The sequence below is a fragment of the Agelaius phoeniceus genome, chromosome 6 (genome assembly GCF_051311805.1).
Source record: "Agelaius phoeniceus isolate bAgePho1 chromosome 6, bAgePho1.hap1, whole genome shotgun sequence".
NCBI classification, from domain to species: domain Eukaryota; kingdom Metazoa; phylum Chordata; class Aves; order Passeriformes; family Icteridae; genus Agelaius; species Agelaius phoeniceus.
In genome coordinates, this window is record NC_135270.1 from 27,970,752 (window position 1) to 27,991,290 (window position 20,539).

At 41.3% G+C, this 20,539-nt stretch overlaps 1 protein-coding gene across 4 annotated transcripts in view; it reads right to left on the reverse strand.

Annotated features, from left to right (window-relative positions):
• Window positions 1-15,957, reverse strand: part of TTBK2 (tau tubulin kinase 2) — an 80,277-nt gene extending 64,320 nt beyond the window's left edge. Inside the window, exons 1-2 of one of the 4 annotated variants that reach the window (XM_077180216.1) lie at window positions 15,617-15,957; window positions 14,789-15,147 (exon numbers count right to left, since the gene is read on the reverse strand). The gene's annotated coding sequence lies outside the window, so the exon portion shown is untranslated. Of the gene's footprint in view, window positions 1-14,740; window positions 15,148-15,616 lie in introns of all 4 variants that reach the window. The other 3 variants (XM_077180215.1, XM_077180214.1, XM_077180217.1) reach the window with 3 other exon arrangements.
• Window positions 15,958-20,539: the final 4,582 nt, after the last annotated feature.

Genomic DNA, 20,539 nt, shown 5'->3' on the forward strand with positions numbered 1-20,539 from the left:
TTAATATTTCACTATTTATATTCCAAGAAATAATATAAATTGATCTTTTAAGATGCTCCAAACTATTGACATTTTGACTAGTACTATATATTATTTCATAAATCCATTTTTTCAGAAAAGAAAAATATAAATGCCCAGCACATGCATACAACACACAACTAGAGGAGACAAGAAGGCAAGCAATACACTGCTCTGAAGAACTTCTGCCAAAGCCTATGAAACTTTTCAGAGTAGATACACAGCAATTTACAGAGAAGAGCTGCTGCTAAGGACTGTGCGAGAATGATGCAAGGGAATATACACAGCTAAATGCTTAATCCAAACAACTAAAGTTCAGGGCAAACTCTAATTATAAATGGAAATAACACAACTTTTTGGAAAATACAAGAAAATTGGCAGAGAAACTTTGATGAGACATTCAGATAGACAGCACGTGAATCGCAAGATGTTGTCTGCACAGACAGCATTCAAGTGATCAAGAGGGCTGCCAGTGGCACAGAAGCAGCACAGCTGGCAGCCACAACTGCTCTCACAGCATTGTGCTCAGCCTGCAGCACCAGCCATGAAGTGACCTGGACTCACGAACAAAACCTGAGCATTCTCTTGATATATCAGTGTATAAAGCACATCACAAAGACATGGTGAGTGAAGCCTGACAGCTTGCTAAGAAGAACAGGAAAAAGAACAGAGGAAAAGATCTTTTTTCAGTCTGTAATGTCTGATCTCTTAGCATCCTTATCTTTAGGGCACATAACTAAATCTGCTGCAGTATTGGGATAAAGAGAGGACACAGGCTGTGAGTAGATAGGTGTGCCATCTCCTTAAATACAGCTCTTAAATAAAGCTATGCTTTTTGCTAATGTGTGAAATGAGGACAGCAACTACTACACCAAGCAGGATGACTCCAAAAGACCCTAGCTGACAGGAGGAACATGAGAGAGTCCACACAGTGCAGGACATCTACCAAACTCTGACAGGACTCCTCAGTGAGAGGAACATACACCCATCCTGCCACACAACACAGCAATCCTTGACAGAGTTAAGGAGGGAAGACACAGCATCACGTTACAGTTCATGCAGTAACACCTCAGTTGTTCAAGGAGCACTGTACTTTTCAGCAGCAGATCAAAACCACTAAAAAAGTCAGGCACAAAGATGAAAAACCACAGTGACACTCTTGCCAAGACCAATTCAACACTGCTGTCAACACCCCTAACACCAGGGAGTAGGATACAGCCACATAAGTGGGTCCTTATGCACTGCCAAATGACAGGAGAGGTGGGAAATGGCTTAGCGCCTGGCTCTGGTGAAGGAAGGAGGCACTATGGCAGGTGAATAAACATATGATATATTGCCAGCAGAGAAGCACAAGTAGCTACTTTATCTTCAGTTTGGCATGGCTGTACAGAGAGGTTCTGTACAGTGCCAGGAAGCCTCTCTTGTTCACAGAATATTCCACAATCATCACATGGGCTCAGGCAACATCAAATCTACAAGTACAATACACAACAACAAAGGAGATGGCTGTATCTCATCTAAGACTGCCTAACCAGTTTGTCCCTAAAAAATATTGGTGCTGGAAACTACAAAGGTACAGGAGCTTCAGTCAGCAATGTGGCTTGGTCAGAGTATGCACTTGTTTTATAGCTGCAGTTGAAGGTGGCTTCAAGCAACAGTGACTGAAACTTGAGCTCCTAATCCAAGGTCCTTCAAGGTTTGAAATGGAAGACAGGTATTAAAGAACCAAAATGGAACTTTGGCAAAGGTATTTAAAGTTGGGACAAATCCAAAAATATCAACTTAATTTGCAGCAGAAAAAAAATTGGGTCAGACAGGAGAAAAGCAGATAGCATGGACAGCTAATCAGAAGAGGAGACAGGCTGCATCAGACCAAAGATCCACCTAGTCCAATCTTCTGTCCCTGACTATTGCCAGCAGCTGATGTCAAGGGAAAAATACAAAGACACACAAAGCATGTGATTACCCTTGCCAGAATATTTTCTGGGGATATAGCAAGCTGGGACACAAAACACAAAGTGCCAAGGATGGTATTTAACTTTTTTTGTCTCCAAGTTCATCAGAACTTAACTGAACCATGAAAACTTTACCACCCGTAATGCTCATAAAGCAAATTGTAACCTAACTCCATGCTGTGGGAAGCACATCTTTGTTTCCAGTTTGTCTTTCGCTAGTTACATTTGAGATTCATTAACCCTTGTACAGGAAGGTAGTGTATGGTTGCTCCCTGTTCACCTTTCAGTCCTATACAGGGAATACACCCTCACCATATGCCCCCTCATTTACCTCTTCAACTATTTGGTCATTCACTGATTTTGATCATCATCTGTGTGCTTTTTCCAGTTCTACTACATCCCCTCTGAGATCCGGAGACCAGCATTGTTAGTAAGCACTAACCTATTATTTTCACAGAACCTGCAAAACCACATTCAAAAGAATGAAGTTCACCACTGAACATTTTAAAATTATTTATCCTATGTGAACTGCTTTATGATTATTTTCATTCATCATTACCTCAGAGTAGCAAGGTGTTTCTCCAGTTCTCCATCTTCATATTTGCTAATTTTAATACCCTTCTATCACCAGACTATGTAATTTCAGTATTTGCATCTTGTCGAGATCATCTGTAAATATACAGTACAGCACAGAGAGCTACCCTTTTTAGGCTGATGAGTTATCATTTATTAAGATCAATATTTTCACTCAGGTTCCATTAAAAAATATTTTTCCACAAAGTGTTCACATATAGAAAACCTGACTCACCATCTTCCATCTGGATCATTAACAGCTCTGCTTTCAAATTTGGAATGGATTCCTTGGGTACCTAAACACAATGCTCCCTCAAAATAAGGAGACTGACAGGATGGGGCCTTGAACAACCTGGCAACCATGGCGGGGCTGGATCTAGATGATCATTAAAGTTCCAATCCAAACTATTAAAGGGACAATTGAGACAAACTGCGGGGTGACTTCATGGTACTGTATGACCAGGAGATAAAAAGCAAATGAGGTTCTATGTGTGTACATATAAAATTATGTATATCAGAAAAATAATAACTAACTGTTATTATTTAACACATGAATATATCTTAAGTGTTCACTAAACACATGAGAAAGTATTAGCAATCAAGAATAAGATCTTGTTATTATGATATAAGAAATATTGTAAGTAAATATTCAGAAAGAAAAAATGGCAACTCAATGCTAAATAGCAGTCCAAAAAAATCAAATCTTAGGAATTCAGACAAAGCAGACGACAACATGAAGATCATGTGTATATCCATGTTTCACTAATATATTGAGTATTGTATACAATAGCCCTTCCTATCTCAAAAAAAAAAAAAAAAAGAAAATAGAACAAGACAATCAGGGATACAGACTAGTTTCCACATGAAGTAATGACTTATAATTTTTTTCAAAGGATGATGGGAAGTAGAGAGAGGTACTTGACAGAGGTCTACAAAATTATTAGGGAGATAGAGAGTTTAGCTAGGAATCAGCTATTTATGATGTCATTTAATAAAGCAAGAAAAAACCAAAACAAAATAGGTCAGCAGGAGCCAGACTCAGAGAAAATAATCTGTGAAACTTCTTGCAAAAGGATATTGTGAGTACAAAAAGTTTACAATGGTTCAAGTGAACAACAGTCAACTACATGAAAAAGAAAACTACTGTGGGTTACTGAAAATACATATTAAGTATATTTAGTGCAGGCAGTCCCTTACTAAAAAAATGGGAAAGAACTAGAGGGAACTATAATTTATATTATCTGTGGTCTTGTACTTTTCCTTAGGCATCCATGTATGACTACTGCTGAATACACATCTTTACTCTACTCTAGAATTTTACATTCATTACATTATGTTTGGGAAGATGGAGAGAGGACAGAGAAATTATGCTCCCTGTACAACATAAATTTAAATTATTTGAACTGATGAGATGCAACTCAAAATATTGTGCATAATTTTCTGTCAGTTACTTGAAAGAAGCTTCCACCCTAAAAGTGTTGACTAGCTAGCTGTTATGGGAATGGCATCATAAAGCAAAACAATTCAACTCAAGTAAACTCTTCTTCTCTGGCACTTATGTGAAGTTATTTTGAAAAAAATATATTATAAACCCTCAGGAACTCCAAATATCATTTGTTCTATCACTTCAACTTCTATTTTACACATGTTCTCTCTTCCACTTTGTGTTGGGTTTTGCGCTGTCTCAGTGTTTCCATACAGATTTTCTTGCCTCTGCCTCACTTCAGAAAATACTTGGAAATGCCTCTAATCTTTATACTCAAATCATTTGATAGCTTGAATGCAGAGAACTAATATATTAGTCCACATTTCCTAACCTCAAGACTATCTGTATCTTAATAAAGTTGGTGCAGACATCCAGGGTCAGATTTTTGACAATGAAAATTCACAGAATATATTTTAAATCACTGACAGTCAGATACAGCAATGTTACAGTTTGAATAGAAAGAAAAAGTTAATGTAAAAACTGATTGTTACTTCTGTCAGTTGCAAAACATATGACAGGAATTTTTATATAGGTGACAGGACAAAAATTTTAGACTGCTAAAGGCCTGAGCTTCCAGAGAAACAAACATATTAAAAACTACAACAAATGTGATTTTTGTATCTACTTTGTTACTTCAAGGAACTCTCAATACTTTAATTTACCAAAAAAAAAAATCTCTTATGAATAGCCATAAACAATTGCTGTAAAAGAACTGCAAAGACTTATGACTCTCTTTCCACAAATAAGTTACTAAGTAAAACTGATGAAAAAAAGGACAATAATTTCCAAAATCTTGTTGCCACTTGATACAATATTCACAACTCTTAATATTCTTTTCACTTATCTAAATGGTTTTGGTAGGATATTCCTCAACATTTATCTAAATTCTAATATTTTCTACCTTTCCCATAGAAAACACATTACAGGCAAATCCTGACTATATCCAATACCGTGGAAGCTTGCTTTGCTTTGGATTAAGGCATTTTTTCCCTCATTTCATTCAGCACATATACACCTATTTATGACATGGCACTACTTGCATAAAAGAAAGAAGTCTACAAAGATTTCTACGTTGTTTGCTAGAGAAGTGATCACACACTTTTAGTGACATAGAACTTCCTTCCCCAAGGAGATCAGGCTTTTACCACATCATGAAATATTTAAAACCATACAAGACCCTACAGCATGCAGCAAAAAACAGGGCAAAAGTATGCTTTTTAGTTCATTTGTTGGTCACTATCAGTTGTCAAGGCTGATAAAAGGACAATCTGTTCCTGGACATTTTGTTGAGCTGGTAGCTGGTGATGGGAACAAGAGAAGAGATTCAAGTTTCAGGTGCGTTTTCAGAAGTTTTATTTAAGTGTTGATGGCTGCAGTATTGAATTGCAAAAAGTGATTTTAATTTGCTTCCATCCAATAGCTTTGCTTCAGTCTGGCAGCTAGTAAATAAGATTTCAATAACCACTAACAATTGTTCAGTAATAATTTTAAAGCTGAAAATTAAAAAAAAAAAAAGCATGAGAGAGGCTTACATTTACTTCTAAGAGAAAAAGCACTCATGGATAGAGCAATAGTCATATTCTCAAACTATTAAAATAGTTCAATCAACTAGCTAGAGATTTCTTTCTTTGTGTGTGTGTGAACTTAAATTGCCATGCATATGGTGATGCAGAAGAAATTAGGCATATTTATCAAAACATGCCACGGATTTAAAAAAAAAAAAATGGAAATTGCTTCCCATCACCATGTTTAGACTATAACATACAATTTACACACATGAAGCCTAAATAAATAAACAAATCCTCTGGGTTTGCCTTTAATACTTCAACAGCTGCCTCCTTCAGGTTATCTTACATTTCAGGTCCAACACTCTGCTCTAGCCTTTGCCTTCACACTACACAGAACAGCAGCCATGTCAAGAAATCCCAGCTCTTGCTTGAGAGCCAAGCAGCACAGCAGAAGGGCATCCAAACCTCTCACCAGAAAGGGCCTGAGGAAAAGAAATTAAATGGGAAAAGGGGAGAGAAGGAGGATGGTGCTACATGTTCTAACTAACACCTTCATGCTTCTCTCACATTTCTAGTTTCTACTTCCTCATAATTGCTGAGGTGGCCATCAAAGAGCTTCTTCTCTGTTCAAGATTCTCAAATTTTTGCATCAAAGCAAAAATTAGTTCAGGGAATCAGAAACATAGATTATTTATAATACTGCTATGCTAACATACTTTTTTATAAAGAATATGACACAACACTTTTTGATACATATCTATATATATAAATTACATGCATGTGTGTTTTTATGATATACACATATATGTTTACATTATTTACATATTTATTCCATGTACACTACTATTTTTTTTACAGAAATACATAACTTTGTAACTCTATCAATGAGGATTTATGTTTTCAACCACAACTACTTACAAAAAATGGCAGCAAATTTGGCAATGTAGCTACATATAGATTCAAATGAATATGCCCTAACACTTACCAAATGGGTATGATATTTTTAAAAGTCAATTACTAAAGTAATGGGAGAGGGGTATGTTTAATAACAATAATTTAAACCAGTGCTATCACTGATCATCTTTACAATATTAAAAAAAAAAAAGTGGTGCAGACAAAAAGGCAGAACTTTGTGGGTCATGGAGGAAAAACTTAAACTAATATCTGCAATAATACTAAAGTTGTTTATAGATGTTTAGTGCTACTTTCCAGACTCATCTTTGGAGGCTGCTCTATAGGATTCTCTTGAGACGCTTGGTGAAAGTTGTTAAGCTGCAGGCAGAATAATGGTTTTTGCCTTTTATACACTGTCTGAAAATCCACCGTAATGCACAGTGAATGCTAATGCACTTACAAAAGTGCCATGCTTGTGGGTGGTATAGGTGCATTTCGTATAATTTGGACAGCAAAGAATCTGGTCCCAATGATGAATTTATCATGACTGGAGATGTTAAAAAGCCAGCAGCTGTGGCTCAGGGAAAACTTTCACAGTAGAGTTTTTTTCTGATATAAGCAGCAAAGGCATATAGGCTATCTGTGCAAGTCCCAGGATGCAGTGATAGGAGACGAGACACTCCTGTCAGCGGCAGCCCCCTGTCAGTACCGAAGCCATCAGGGGCTTGCCGGCGGCTCAGCACCCTGGCCAGCTCCGGCAGCTCCGGCCGGGCAGCGAGCGGGGCCAGGCCGGCACGGCGCCCCGAGCCCCGCCGCTGCCTTCCAGTGGACCACAGATATTAATGAGATGCTACCAGGTCAGACAGAACGTTCAGAAGAACGCATGTGAATAACTTGTATCTTAATAGGAATTTTCAAGGAGATCTCTGATTTAAAGGTTCCTGAAACATAGAACACTCCACAAGATAACTGATGTTAAAGTTTGGAAAGGATAAATTAAACTACTTTGTTAACTATGGGCCACCAGCTCAACATCAATTCCAGACAAACAAGGGGACTTGACTAATAAAGAACTAAAGGAAGACACTACAGCTATGGCCATTTAATTAAGTTCCCTGTCCTATCAAACTAACTTTTTACTATGGCATTACAAGTTTGGTCTGTAAGGATAATAGTTATTATGGAACTTCTACTTCTGTAAGACATCTAAGTTTATATCACACTGTAGTGTCTTTCAGCCAGAAAATCAATAGATCATACACAAAATAATAGGTCCCAAAATATAAGTGAACTGAACAAATATCTCTCTAATTAGGAATCCATAGGAATCCATTTCCTACTTAATACTGAAACATTTTTGACTCAGGAAAAATTATGAAGTTTGTAGTTGATACTGAGATCAGGAAGTGATAAAGGACAAATGGCATCAAGAGGTTGCAGAGACGGCAACCAAACTACACACGTGCCAGCTTAGATAAAACAAGATTTTATCCATCAAGGACCAAAGAATAAATGGAAACATTACCTAACACAAAGGAGTAATCCATTATTGCTGATATATGTATTTGCTGGATTACTAAAGTTATGACAATTATGGATGAATAGGCAAATAAATACTAAGATCATAATACCTCTCTATCCTCATTGTAAGATTGCTGCTACAATATTATATCCCATTCTGGTGTCCAGAATTATGAAGCTCAGTTCCTTCAGTTTATCTAATAGAAATTGCTTTAGTCAAGGAAATTGCAAAAGATCTTAATTCTGACACACAAATCATACAAGTTAAAGGTCAAATCTTTAGATTCCTTAAATGCATACAAATATCTCCAAGATCTTTAGTTTTCATTAATAAAAATACTCTACTAATAGAATATCTCATTAACTCTTTCAATGGATTCCTCATTACTGACATTCTTAAAAGACAGCACAATGATTTTCTACACTATATACTCTTATTCAACTACTGCTAGCACACATAATTCAGAGAAGCCCTAGGGAAGCTGGTTTTACACATAAAGTTAGCCTCAATAATCACAATAATTTCTTTGGTCTTCACACAGTCAGATTGAGTACAGTGATGAGGCTTTTGTCTTTGGAAGGTAATTATACAAGTGTATTTCATTATGAAAATACAATTATCCTAGGCGTATTTCATTTGCTAGGACTGTCTTAAGTTCAGAAAAAACATTCCAGGGATCAGTTGAAAAAATAAAACATGGCAGAACGATGAGGCACGAAAATCAGTAAGTTTATGTATTACAAACATGGGGGTCAAGAGGCTCTCAAAAATTATAAGAACTTCCTACACATCAGAAGAGTGCAAGATCAGATTTTAACTATCTTCCAAACAAATGTACAATTATTCCTAAAAACAAAAGAGCAAAATTTCTCAGAAACCTTCACAGGCTTTCAGTTTATCCCTTACTTAAATAATAAAAAGTATTGAATAACAGTTTTACACGTTTTAGGAAATATGGGCTGTATGTAAATAAAGACATTAAATTCCAAATCCCTCCAAATTAAAGCCAGATTACAAAAATAATCCTGATTGTATTGCTGACCTATAACCACCATATTTGTATATTTTAAATGTTTGAACTCTTGATGTATACAAATAATTTGTCTAACACTGAAAATTTTACTTCAGATTGACTGAGAGGAGATTTAACTTTGTAGATATGGAAAAGTTACATATGTCAGTTACACATGACATCATTATGGCAAAGTGTAATAACCCTACACTGATAACAGTATTCTAGAAGTTCTTGAATTTACATAAAGGAAATACAGGTCTATGGTGGTTTTTAAAAAAGTCATTACATTTGCTTGAAGCATATTCAGCTTTAAACTGTGGTGAGATACTTCTGCATTTTAAAATTATTATTTAAACAACAACTAATTTCAACTCTATAAGAGCATAATGTAGACACACAATCATATGGCAAGCAGGGTTATGAGATTTCTGCTGAGGAAGAGGACACATTCAATGATATGGGTGAAATCTGTGTACAGTCAGTGGGTTTTTTTGTAATACCAGAAGCGAGAATAGAAATAATACAGTTAAGAGTAGTAATATCTACATTCTTATTTATTAAGACCACAACTGAGCTTTTATGTGTTTCAGAGTAAGAAATATAAAAGCACTTCATAATATGCCAACACCAAATATGACCAACATCTACTGCATGGCTACTCGTACGTCGGTCACAGTCCTGATTCAGACCATAAATCAATTCTGTCCAAACCTTTACTCCAGGAAAAAGAAATATTTCAGTGAGCAGGGCCTTACAATAGAATTGAAGTATTAACTGCCAGTTCCAACAAGCCAGACGAAGTACAGCTGCTCCCTGATTACGAGAGGAAAATGGACTGATCAAGGAAAGATACATACAGAAGCACTGCCACATGACTGAGGCATCCTGGGCTCAAAATTAATGAAATATATCAGAACAACAGGAAGAAATGTCCAGCCTGAAATTAGCATGCTGCCCATATTTCCTTCAAATTAACAGAGAAGAAAGTGCACCATCACCTCAAAGCAGCCTTTCACATAAAATGTTCCTCTTTCTCTTGTGTCCTCCCTGAACTGACAATAGGCAGGAAAACCTGTCAGCTGAGCATGCAGGCTACAGTAAACGAAAGGATCTGGTTATGACTATCTCAGCTATGCATTCAGGGTGAAGTTGCACATAACAGCATGACCTAGCAAGAGTTACAAACAGATATCAGCCAAAAAACAATACAAACAACTCCATTTTTACAATCATTCTCTGCCAAGTTAGTGAGTTGACTCAGTGTAGCTCAGAGATCAAAGGGCACTAGAAAAGGCTCAGGCAGAGAACATAATTTTCCATTTAAAAGCAGTAGCCAACTGTTAGACTGGTTTAACAATAATGCACATTTTCATCTGCAGGAGCTAATGTGTGAAAAATATTCTTATATCTATGTACATCCATAAATAAATAACAAGTATCACCAGACAGTCAATAACAGAGCTTCCTTCCTGCACACATCTCCTTCACTGTAAGAGGAGTAACCCTTTACTGGGGTTTGCTCCTCAGCTTCAGCATCAATTTCTTAGTTCTTGGCTGGTCAAGACAAGACCTGACTGGCTTAGCTAGCACGTTGCTCCACAAGACCAGTCAATCCTTTCTTCATACTTATCTGTCCTGTGATTCTTTCAAGATTTTTCTCTAACCAGATGAATTATTCAACAGGCTTTCTCACTGGATACACTGTCTTGCTCAAAACTGTAGAACTGTAATTTCATCCAAAATGATCATGATTATTAGAATAATCTCTAGATCTTAATGAAAAAGCACAAAACGTCACACAGAAAAAGAACAGTGATCCAATGTCAATTCCTTTTCTTTAACTCTCAGAGTGTAACATGACAGTTTGTTCTAGGCTGACTTGACTCAGGGAATTATACTTTGATTTTATTTATAGACTACTGCAGATGGAAAATCAAAGCATCACATATGAACAGGGCATTTAATTCAATCAAACTCAAGGAATACAGAGTCATTCTTCATCTGATACATTTTCTATCAGTTTATAATGCCCATTCTAGATCTATTAAGCTCAAGATGCTGATAAATGAAAGACAAGAAAATAATTATTTCAAGGCAGCATATAACTCAAGAATACAAATACATTCTAAAAAGTCACCAGTTTGATGCTGAAAAGTATATTCTATTTACAGATCACTGCCTCCCTTTTTTTGTAATTCTTCAACACTGCAAAGCTAGAGTCATACTTCATATGCTCAAAGTCACACTGCTTGCCACGAGTGGCATTTGAAGCATTACTATGGTGACAAGTAAATTGACAGCTACGAGACACATCCTGCTGATACACCACGTAACCAAGCAATCTAATTCTTACTATGTTGAACAACATTGTATCAAATGAGTGCTGTTAAAACCCTCACAAAACGTTAGTACTCTGAGACAGAGCATGACAAAAGCAACAAATACTATCTAAGAAAAATCTGGGAAGTGACAGAGAGCAGAACTAACCCCCTCTCAGAATCAATAGACAGCTGTTGACTAAAGACAATTCCCAACTACTAAAAAGACTCAAGCTCTCTCAAGATCTCTCCTAACTGTGGATGAGTCTAGTGGAACAAATTTTGTGTAACTTCGGTTGTGAGAGAAGTGTATAAAAACCATAAAATTATTTCTGTATAAAGAGACCGGGATGACACAAAATCTGGTTTTTTACATTTTTCTGCATGCAAACTCCACATTAGTAACCTGTCCCTGCAACAAGTAACAAGTCCCTTTGTAACACCCTAATAGAAAAATATGGCTACATATTAAAGAAACTTGACATCCTCTACAAGCTCTCAAAGCAAGTTCAGCATATTTTACTCTTCCTTTATGCATCAGACAGCTTTGTACAGGAAAGAAAATTACTGTCCTCATCAGTACCATCAGTGATCTGGCAAACTTCATCCCTGAAAGAGGCCTTCATCTCTTCCAACTACTCCTGGCACTTAAATGCAAGGCTAAGCTACATACACACAGTTTTCCAAAAGAAAGAATTAGTGGACACAGTTCCTCATCGGTGTAATTCTTAATCATTGAATAATCTCTTCAGACAATAAGCAACAACACAAAATAACATTTAAATGATGCAATTCTGTGATGAAAAGTTCTCAAACACACGGGACAAGAACCACAGAAAAACATGCCTGAACATAACAATAAAAATATTTTTAACTTTTTAACAAAATAGTTTCATTAAAAACACCCAAGACTTCTTCAGTTTCTCAATCTGCCCTCCTTTCCTCACTCCTCTCAGGTTAAATCTTTGCCTTCTCCCCAGAAACCTTCTCAAGTTTTCCAGGATTCATCTCCATTAATTGAAAAATAATTTTGAAAAATAACTGTTCAAAAGTTATGACTTGTACAACATCTCAAAAATGGGAAAAAGAATTCTCATCCAGACCAAGAGGTGAAGTATCAGAAGGCCAGATTTTATTGCTTGAATTTTCCACTACTTAGGTTTCAAGACTAGTGACCTATAAGCTCCTACAGAGAATGATAGACTATACATTTAAATGGCTAAGAATGGCATCTCAATTTCACAAGCAGCTTAAAAAAAATCCAAGTTACTAGATTCTGTCAAAAGAACACTACTAAACACCTAGCCCTGAAGCAAGGAGAGGGGAATATTCTGACTCTAAAATGTAAATAAATAATTAAAGTTTTAAAGGATAAGTAAAGACAAAGAAATTATTATGAAAGAACATACAAGATATAGTCACTAAAATCCAGACGAGATAGTACCCAATATTTCTAACAAAAAGAGGGAAGCCAACTTCCTTCTTTCATTCTGCCACTGCATGACAGAGAATACAGTACAAGCATTAGAGCATTCTACTTGAGCATGGAAAGCAGAAAAATGAAACTACTCCATTTAGCTGTACTCTCTTATCCAACTGAAATAGCTTTTATCTCCACTTCTAAAAATTAACATGTTTAATTACCACTTAACTACCCTAGATACTATACTCTTAAACAGAAAAAAAGCCAAGTAAAAGATTTGAGAAAGTTTCTTTCACCCTAATCCTGAACAAGAAGTCAAGTTCAGAACAAGAAAATTTTAAACACACATGACCCATAGCTCTTAAATTCTTTAAGATAAACCTTGTATTTTGGCAATTTTGCATGTTTTAATTCTTGCCCACCAATGCTTTAACAATCAGCCCTTCAGACTGATCTGCTAGATCCATGGCACAACTCGCTGCTCTGACAGATCAGTCAAAGGAAGCTGTCCCTTGAGGTGAGAGTGTTTTTGCAGAATGAGGGAGGAAGGACAGTGGCTGGTCCGTGTACCACAATGCATCCCTGGGAGATCTCAACTAATCCTGGGGTCTCCTACTGAAAAGGCAGCTGTTTCTCCTCCCCTCCAGCCTAACACAAAGGCTTTGTGTAGTGCTTCCCCAGAGAAAAAGAAACAGACAAGGCAAGACACAGGAACACACAGAAACTGTCAATCTCCTTTGTGAAGTACCAATTCACTCCCATTAGATAAACAAGCCCTTACTAAAACAGAAAACACAGTAGTATATTAACATACCATACACTGCAACTTCACACACTAAACAAATGCTTAACCTTCTGTACACAAATATCTAGCACTGGTAGAAACTGATCGTTTAGAAGCCAGTTTTGAACAAGGAAAACCCCACTTATATCTCTCATCTGTCATACTCAAAAATCTTCTTGATTTAATCAGCCAGATTGAGAAAAGCCTCTCTGGGATTTGTGATGTTAGAAGTATCAGAGCCTGCAGTGCGCAGTAGCACTACAGTGACCCCACTAAACATAAGCGACATCACGATATTCCAGTCGCTCAATTTGTTCTTCTCATTCTAACTTCATCCTTCCCAAACAGGAAGTTTAAAAAGATGCTGAGTTTCAAGTAAATAATGGTACATCAGGAATACATTAGAGAAGAACAAAGTATTTTTTAGGGATAATTGGTTGCATCTCCACATTTTTTAAACTGCATCTTGATGCACTGTTTTCAAAGTAACTTTTGACAAATGACTACTCATACTATTGCAGTCAAACTTTCCTATATATCATTTCATTGACAGGCCAAAAAAATGTTAACAAGTATACCTCTGGCTTAATAAGTTAAGAAAGTTTGTTAAACATAATTCACTCTGTAAAGCAAATGAATTATCATCAAAAAAGTATTCAGGACAATATTAACACAAAATAAAAATGCTGGGTATCTTTTTATCATAAATTCATACAATAAAGACTTCAAAAAACATTATGAAAATCAAACAAGAGTAGTAAAATACATCCTAACCTTTTGTTTTCTCAACCCTTCTGTTCTTAAAATGAACTAACATACCTACAAGCATAGCTAGCATGTGTTCAACAGAGGCATGGCATTAACTATACAGAATCCATTTTAAAATCTACTCATTTTTTCCAGAACCATAACACAAAAACTAACCACACACTTCAAGGCTAACAAGATACTTAAATAAATAGAGTATGATTTATTTTTAGGCTGTCAGCATTCCTGCAATATAGTTTATTAATTCAGAACATTTAAGCTGAAATTACACTGGTTCTGCACATAAAGTCTAACTAAGAAAGCCACTACAGGGTATTTTACAACTAATTTTCTATAGCCATTTCCAGCTTAATTATAAATACAGTAGAAGGTTCTCAAAATGCTGTGGTATGCTCCAGGGTCATTCCTTTGTGTCCATCTCTCTCCACCCCCCACGACAATACATCAATATTATCATCATTTGCACTCCCACTTACACTAGCAGTTGTTTCCAACTGCTCTGGCTCACAGCAGAGGTTACAAACCTCGTAGCAAGCTTTGTCCTCTCATTGCTTTTGCTCTAGAGTGACAACAGAAGCCTAAGGATGCCGCTGCAGCTCCGGAGATCATCTGTAGACTTGGGAACCAGGTGCTTTCCCACTTCCTCTTTGTAAAGCTAAAAGTACGTGCAATAACGTCTTTTTAACGCCGTTACACACGCAGTTTGTGTTCCCCGGAGCGCCGTGGTGCGCGCACCCGCGGCCTAGCCAGGAATATCTGTATGCACGGATCGATGCAAGTGCCGCTAATGGCTCCAGCACTCAGAGCGCCAGGCGACAGACAGCCCGCTTCCCATCCAGCCGTGCCCACACAGCAGCCGTCACACGCATGCCACAACCCAGAGCTGGAAATACAGACGCAGCTATTTTAAAACAGAGATCTTTCGCCGTCAGAACACGTACATTTCTGTACCATTTGCCTTCTTGCACCAAGTGGGAGGGACAAAAAAAAATAAAAAAAATCTCGTGCCTTTAAATCTGAGTTCTCAGATCTAGAGGCCGGGGCAGCGGTGACTGCTGCTGGAGCCCGCCAGACCTGCCGACCTTAACTCCACGGAGGGGATCGCCCCGTCCTGCCCCGCTGGAATAAGCTCTTCCCGGGGCGGGCCGTGGTCCCCGGAGCTCCCGCGCCCGGCAAACTCTCTCTCCCGCGGGGACAGGAACCGCGACGCGGCTCCCACGCACCAGCCGCTGGGGCTGGGCCGGCGGCCGCCGGAGCCCGCGGGCCGCGCCCCGCCGAGGCGGCCAGAGCGCCCGCGGGGACGGGGCGCGGGGTAACGGCGGCGGCCGCGGCGCAGCACCGCGAATCCTCACCTGGAACGGGGCCGAGGCGGCGGCTCTTCGAGGCGGGGCGGCGAGTCCCGGCGGCGCCCCCGGCCCCACAGGAGATGGTGTGCGCGGCGCGGGGCGGGGGCTACAGCGGCGCCCCCCGGCCCAGCCTCCGCCCCATGGCGTGCGGCGCGGTCTCTATGGCGACTGCAGAGCCGGGCCGGCCCGCGGGGAGGGGTAACGGCAGCGCGCAGGCGGAGGGCGCTCAGCGGGTCACGGGGCGGCTCGCAGCGCTCCCCATGGGGGTTGAGCCCCTCGCTGCGGCCGCCGCCATCCCTGCGGCAGTGCCGGCCGGAGCCCGGCCGCGCTCGCCCCGCGCCGCCGCCCCCGCGCTCGCCCTTCCTCCGCCGCGGCGCCACCGAGCCCGCTGTCCCCCGGGGCACCGCCCACATCCCGTTTCCGGAGCGGTGATTGGGCAGCTGGCGAGATTTCTCACGGGCGATTGGATCTCAGATCGGTCAATCCGGGCGCCGAGGGCGGGCGCACCTGGACGCGGCGCTGTGCAGTGCGGGGTTGGCTGAGCCGGCGAGCGCCGGTACAACCGCGGCCGCCCCCGCGCAGCCCCAGGACCGAGCTGCGGGATGGGCACCGGAGTCCCCGTTTCCGACGAGCTTCCGAAGGGCAGCGCCCGTGCGGGGGTCGGCGCTGGCCCTGGGCGCTCGCCGCCCCAGGGCCGCTGCCGGCGGGCAGCTGGGTCCGCGTTGCGCTGCCGCCTCCGCCTCAGCAGCCGGGGCTCGGCCGCTGTCCGCACCTGGGCGGGCTGCCCGGGGCCCCATGGGCGCAGGCCGCTGCCCGGCCGCGGATGGGGCTGAGGAAGGAGAGGCCGGGGCGGGGCAGGCGTGTGATCGCGCGTCTCCGGGAGGAGCTCTGTCTCCTTCGGGACACTGCAGACGGCTGTGTTCAGGCTCAGCTCAAATTTGCCCTTGAACATAAATGCCATTCACCGTTTGGCTGTACACTAGGTTTTATTTATCTCAGTTCTGATGGTGCAGCTCATTGTTTCAGAAGAGTTAAAACTCAACCTGAAAAGTCATGTGCATCTCCGTTGCTCCGTTGTGCATGTCTTATGGTTGTCAAAGAAACCACCCCAGGACTCCTGGCACCAGGCTTCATCTCAATAAGTGATGGAAACACCACAGGTATTGGCCCGGCAGGCACCTGCCAGCGGGTACTATTTTGGGAGCAAATCAATGGATGAGATTCTCTTCTCCCAGCAGCTCTGAAGCTGCGTGAGAGTTTGCCTTTGTCTCCCCACAGTCCTCTGGCAGTTTCTCTGGCTGAGAGCCATCCTTGAGATGAGGCTGTTAAACAGTGCTCTCAAGGTACAAAAAAGCCTTCAAAGCACAGTGGTAAACCTGTCTCTAACTTTCCTAAAGTCTGGAGTGAGGGCTAAAAGTTATGAGAAACAGATGGTAGCCTTTGATTCAGATGAACACTCCTTCATGTACCAAAACTCTGCAAAAGTGTTTATATTTACAGCCTTAAATAAAAAATTAATAATTGCACATTTGTAATGGATTTGTAATGAATTCAGTCATTAAATATCCTCAAGATGTTGATTGAGATCTCTGGCTATGGGAATGACAGAACATTGTGGTTATGGCTCTGGGGTCACCTGAGCTAGGCTGTCACTCAGACTGAGGGTCAAAGTGCCCCTGCTACCAGCCTGTTCCCAAACTGAATTTGTCCAGAAAGTATCCAGAAGTGCTTTATTTTCATGAAGAGGAAAGTAAAGCTTTCGATGTCATTGGGAATGCTTATAGGAAATAACAGAGCATGCTGGAAGAAGGTTACTTGAATGCTAAGGGGAGAAAATAGGACAGGATAATGAAGAAGACACATGGTAGGAAGAGAAGTAAAACTGTGATGCACAGCTGAAATGGATTTCTAAAATAGGGATTGTTAACCTGGGGGGTGGGAATGAAAGAACTATAATAAATGTCACACTGGGGAGGAATGGTTGTTATAGTAGAGGAAATGTATTTGAATATGTGTATAGAGGCTTTGCCCCAGAGGTCCCCGTTGCCCTTGATGGGCTGCAGCTGTAACCAATGAAGATGACTGCGATAAAAGGGGGGGGGGGGGGTGAATCGCCAGTTAGGGAGAGCCTTGAAAGAGCCCTGACCTCAGAGAGAACAGCATGCAGCAGAAGGAGTTAGTGAAGATTGGCAGCCATGAGAATACACCAAAGAGGTATGGACTTCAGAAATCTAATAACAACAACAGGTTGTGGACAATTGGAAAATCAAGAACAGCGAATTTGTGGTAAAAAAATGGAATGGCCTGCACTGTCACAGGACTGCATGGTGTTTCAATTTGTGAGGGGAAATGCTTAGGTAACTCAGAGGGCACAGCAAAAGCTTCAGAGGGAAGGAATGGGATTCCTGGCATCATCTGTAGGGCAGGGAATCAACATTTTGGGGGTAAAATTGAGGAGTCTTATATCCAATGGATAGTGGGAATCACTGCCACACATGTAGCATACATTTCTGGTGGGAAAATCTAAAAGGATCTCTAGGGGGAATAGTTGGTTTTGGGAAAAGTCAGGAAAAGTCTGAGGTAACTTGGAAAGGATGGACAGAGAGAATTTTGTTTGAGGTAACTAGGAAGGATGGGCAGAGAAAATTTGACAAAAACCTGAGGTAATTTTTGAAGGGCAGAAAGAAAATGTTAAAGGTAAAAGCACAGGTAATCAGGGGAGTAAATGAATATTTATAAAGGCAAAATCTGAGATAATTTTTACAGGACAAATAAGGAATATTTGTGAGGGAAAAACTGAGGCTAATCATTAGGGGGAAAAAATATTGGACATATTGGAGATAAAATATTGGATGTATAGGACATATTGGAGATAAAACCCAAGATAACCATTAGGTTGCATTTTGGGGCTTAAATCAGAGGAAGTATATAGATGTAGATGAAGACATTATGAAGGGAAAATCTGAGGTAATCTCAATGGAATAGAACATTTTGGAATGAAAAATCTGAGGTAATCTAAAAGGACCAGAATGAATACTGAGGGAGAGGTGGGTGACACTAGTTATGATGAGGAAGTGTGAGGGTCGCTGAGGGTGTGTGAGGATCTCTGAGGGCAGGTGGATAAGGGCTGTGTTTCGGAGGGGCACCGCAGCGGGTTGTTCCTGCTCGGGGTGTTGCCCATGCCCTCAGGTCCCCTCAGCGCTGACGGTGGTTACTCGAGGCCTCTGTGGCGGCTGCTAGGGGGTGCCCTTGCCCCTCAGGTCCCCTCAGCGCTGACGGTGGTTACTCGAGGCCGCTGTGGCGGCTGCTAGGGGGCGCCCTTGCCCCTCAGGTCCCCTCAGCGCTGAGGGCGGTTACTCGAAGCCGCTGTAGCGGCCGCTAGGGGGCGCCCTCGCCCCTCAGGTCCCCTCAGCGCTGAGGGCGGGAACGTGAAGGCGCTGGGACCGCTAGGGGGCGCCCTCGCCCCTCAGGTCCCCTCAGCGCTGAGGGCGGTTACTCGAGGCCGCTAGGGGGCGCCCTCGCCCCTCAGGTCGCCTCAGCGCTGAGGGCGGGAACTCGAAGCCACTGTGGCGGCCGCTCTCGGCGAGGCGTCAGGCGGGGAGCCACCCGCGGGCCGGGAGGCGCCCTCAGGCAGCCCCTGGGGTGAGGCAGAGGAGGAATGGACGGCCCTCACACGTCTGCACGGTGTTTCGGTTTGCGGGAGGAAGAGATGAGGTAAGCCAGAAGGGAGAAAAAGAACTTCATGAGGGAGGAATGCTGGAATTCCCTGGCATCACCTGGAGAGCACGGAATGAACATTTTGGGGTAAAATTGAGGAGTGTGGGAACCAAAGCTGCAGTAATCTGTGGCAATCGTGTAATGGACATTTCTTGGAAGAAAAACCTATCTCTAGGGGTGAAAATTAGTTTTGGGGAAAGGTCTGAGGTAATTTGGAGAGGTTGGGCAGAGTAAATTTTGTGATAACACCTGAGGTCATTTTTAATGGCCAGAATTACTATTTTGGGGCGTAAAATGTAAGGTAATCTGCAAGGGACTAACGGAATACTTGGAAAGAAATCCTGAGGTAATCTGTAAGGACCACAGTGAGCAATGAGGGAGAGGTTGCTCTCCGGGTGATGCTGAGGGGATGTGAGGGTCGCTGAGGGAATAAGAGTGTCAATGACAGAAGATATGTCCCTGAGGGAGTGCCAGGTGTCCCATGTGTCACTGAGGGAGTAACAGGTCACTGAAGGAACGGCTGATTCCCCGTGTACTGCTGAGGGACGATGGGTGCTCCTGAGGGGAGGTAGATGTGAAGCCCAAAGCTGGGTAAGAAAACAAACCTCTATATTCAAAGGGCTACAGAGCAGGTGTTTGTTTATTCAGCTGGGAGTGAGGTGAATCTCTCTTCCAAACCTCACTCCATGTTGTTTTGCCTTCTGTTTGATTCTAAAATGTAAAGTCACAGTTAGAAGGTATCATTAGGATACTCGTATTTGTGTAAAGCTGTGTCATAGTTCTATGAGAGTTTGTTGATTTCACACCTGCATCAGTTTCTTTGTGATCCTCAGTCTTCTGGTGGTCTTTTGATGAAGACTTCTTTAGTCTTCCTTATGTTTGAACTTTCTACCTCTGTCTTCAGGATGTGTCTGGTGCGTCTTGGGTTTTTTCAGTCTATTATGGTTTTTAGCTAATTTTGCAGTTTGCAAGATTTATTACGATTTGCTGTTTTGGTCTTGATGGTGCTTGCTATGTCACTGGCTTTGGTGTCTTGCTTGTTTCTCTTGCACATCTTGGTACAATATTACTTGTTACCATTGCTTGATACAATATAACGTGTAGCCTTTTGTTACATACGGCTTAGGATTCAGATGCTGCTTGTGTTCCTCTGAGAGGGAATATGAGAGTCATTAGAGGGGAGGCAGGTGCCCCGTGTTCCTCTGAGGGGTC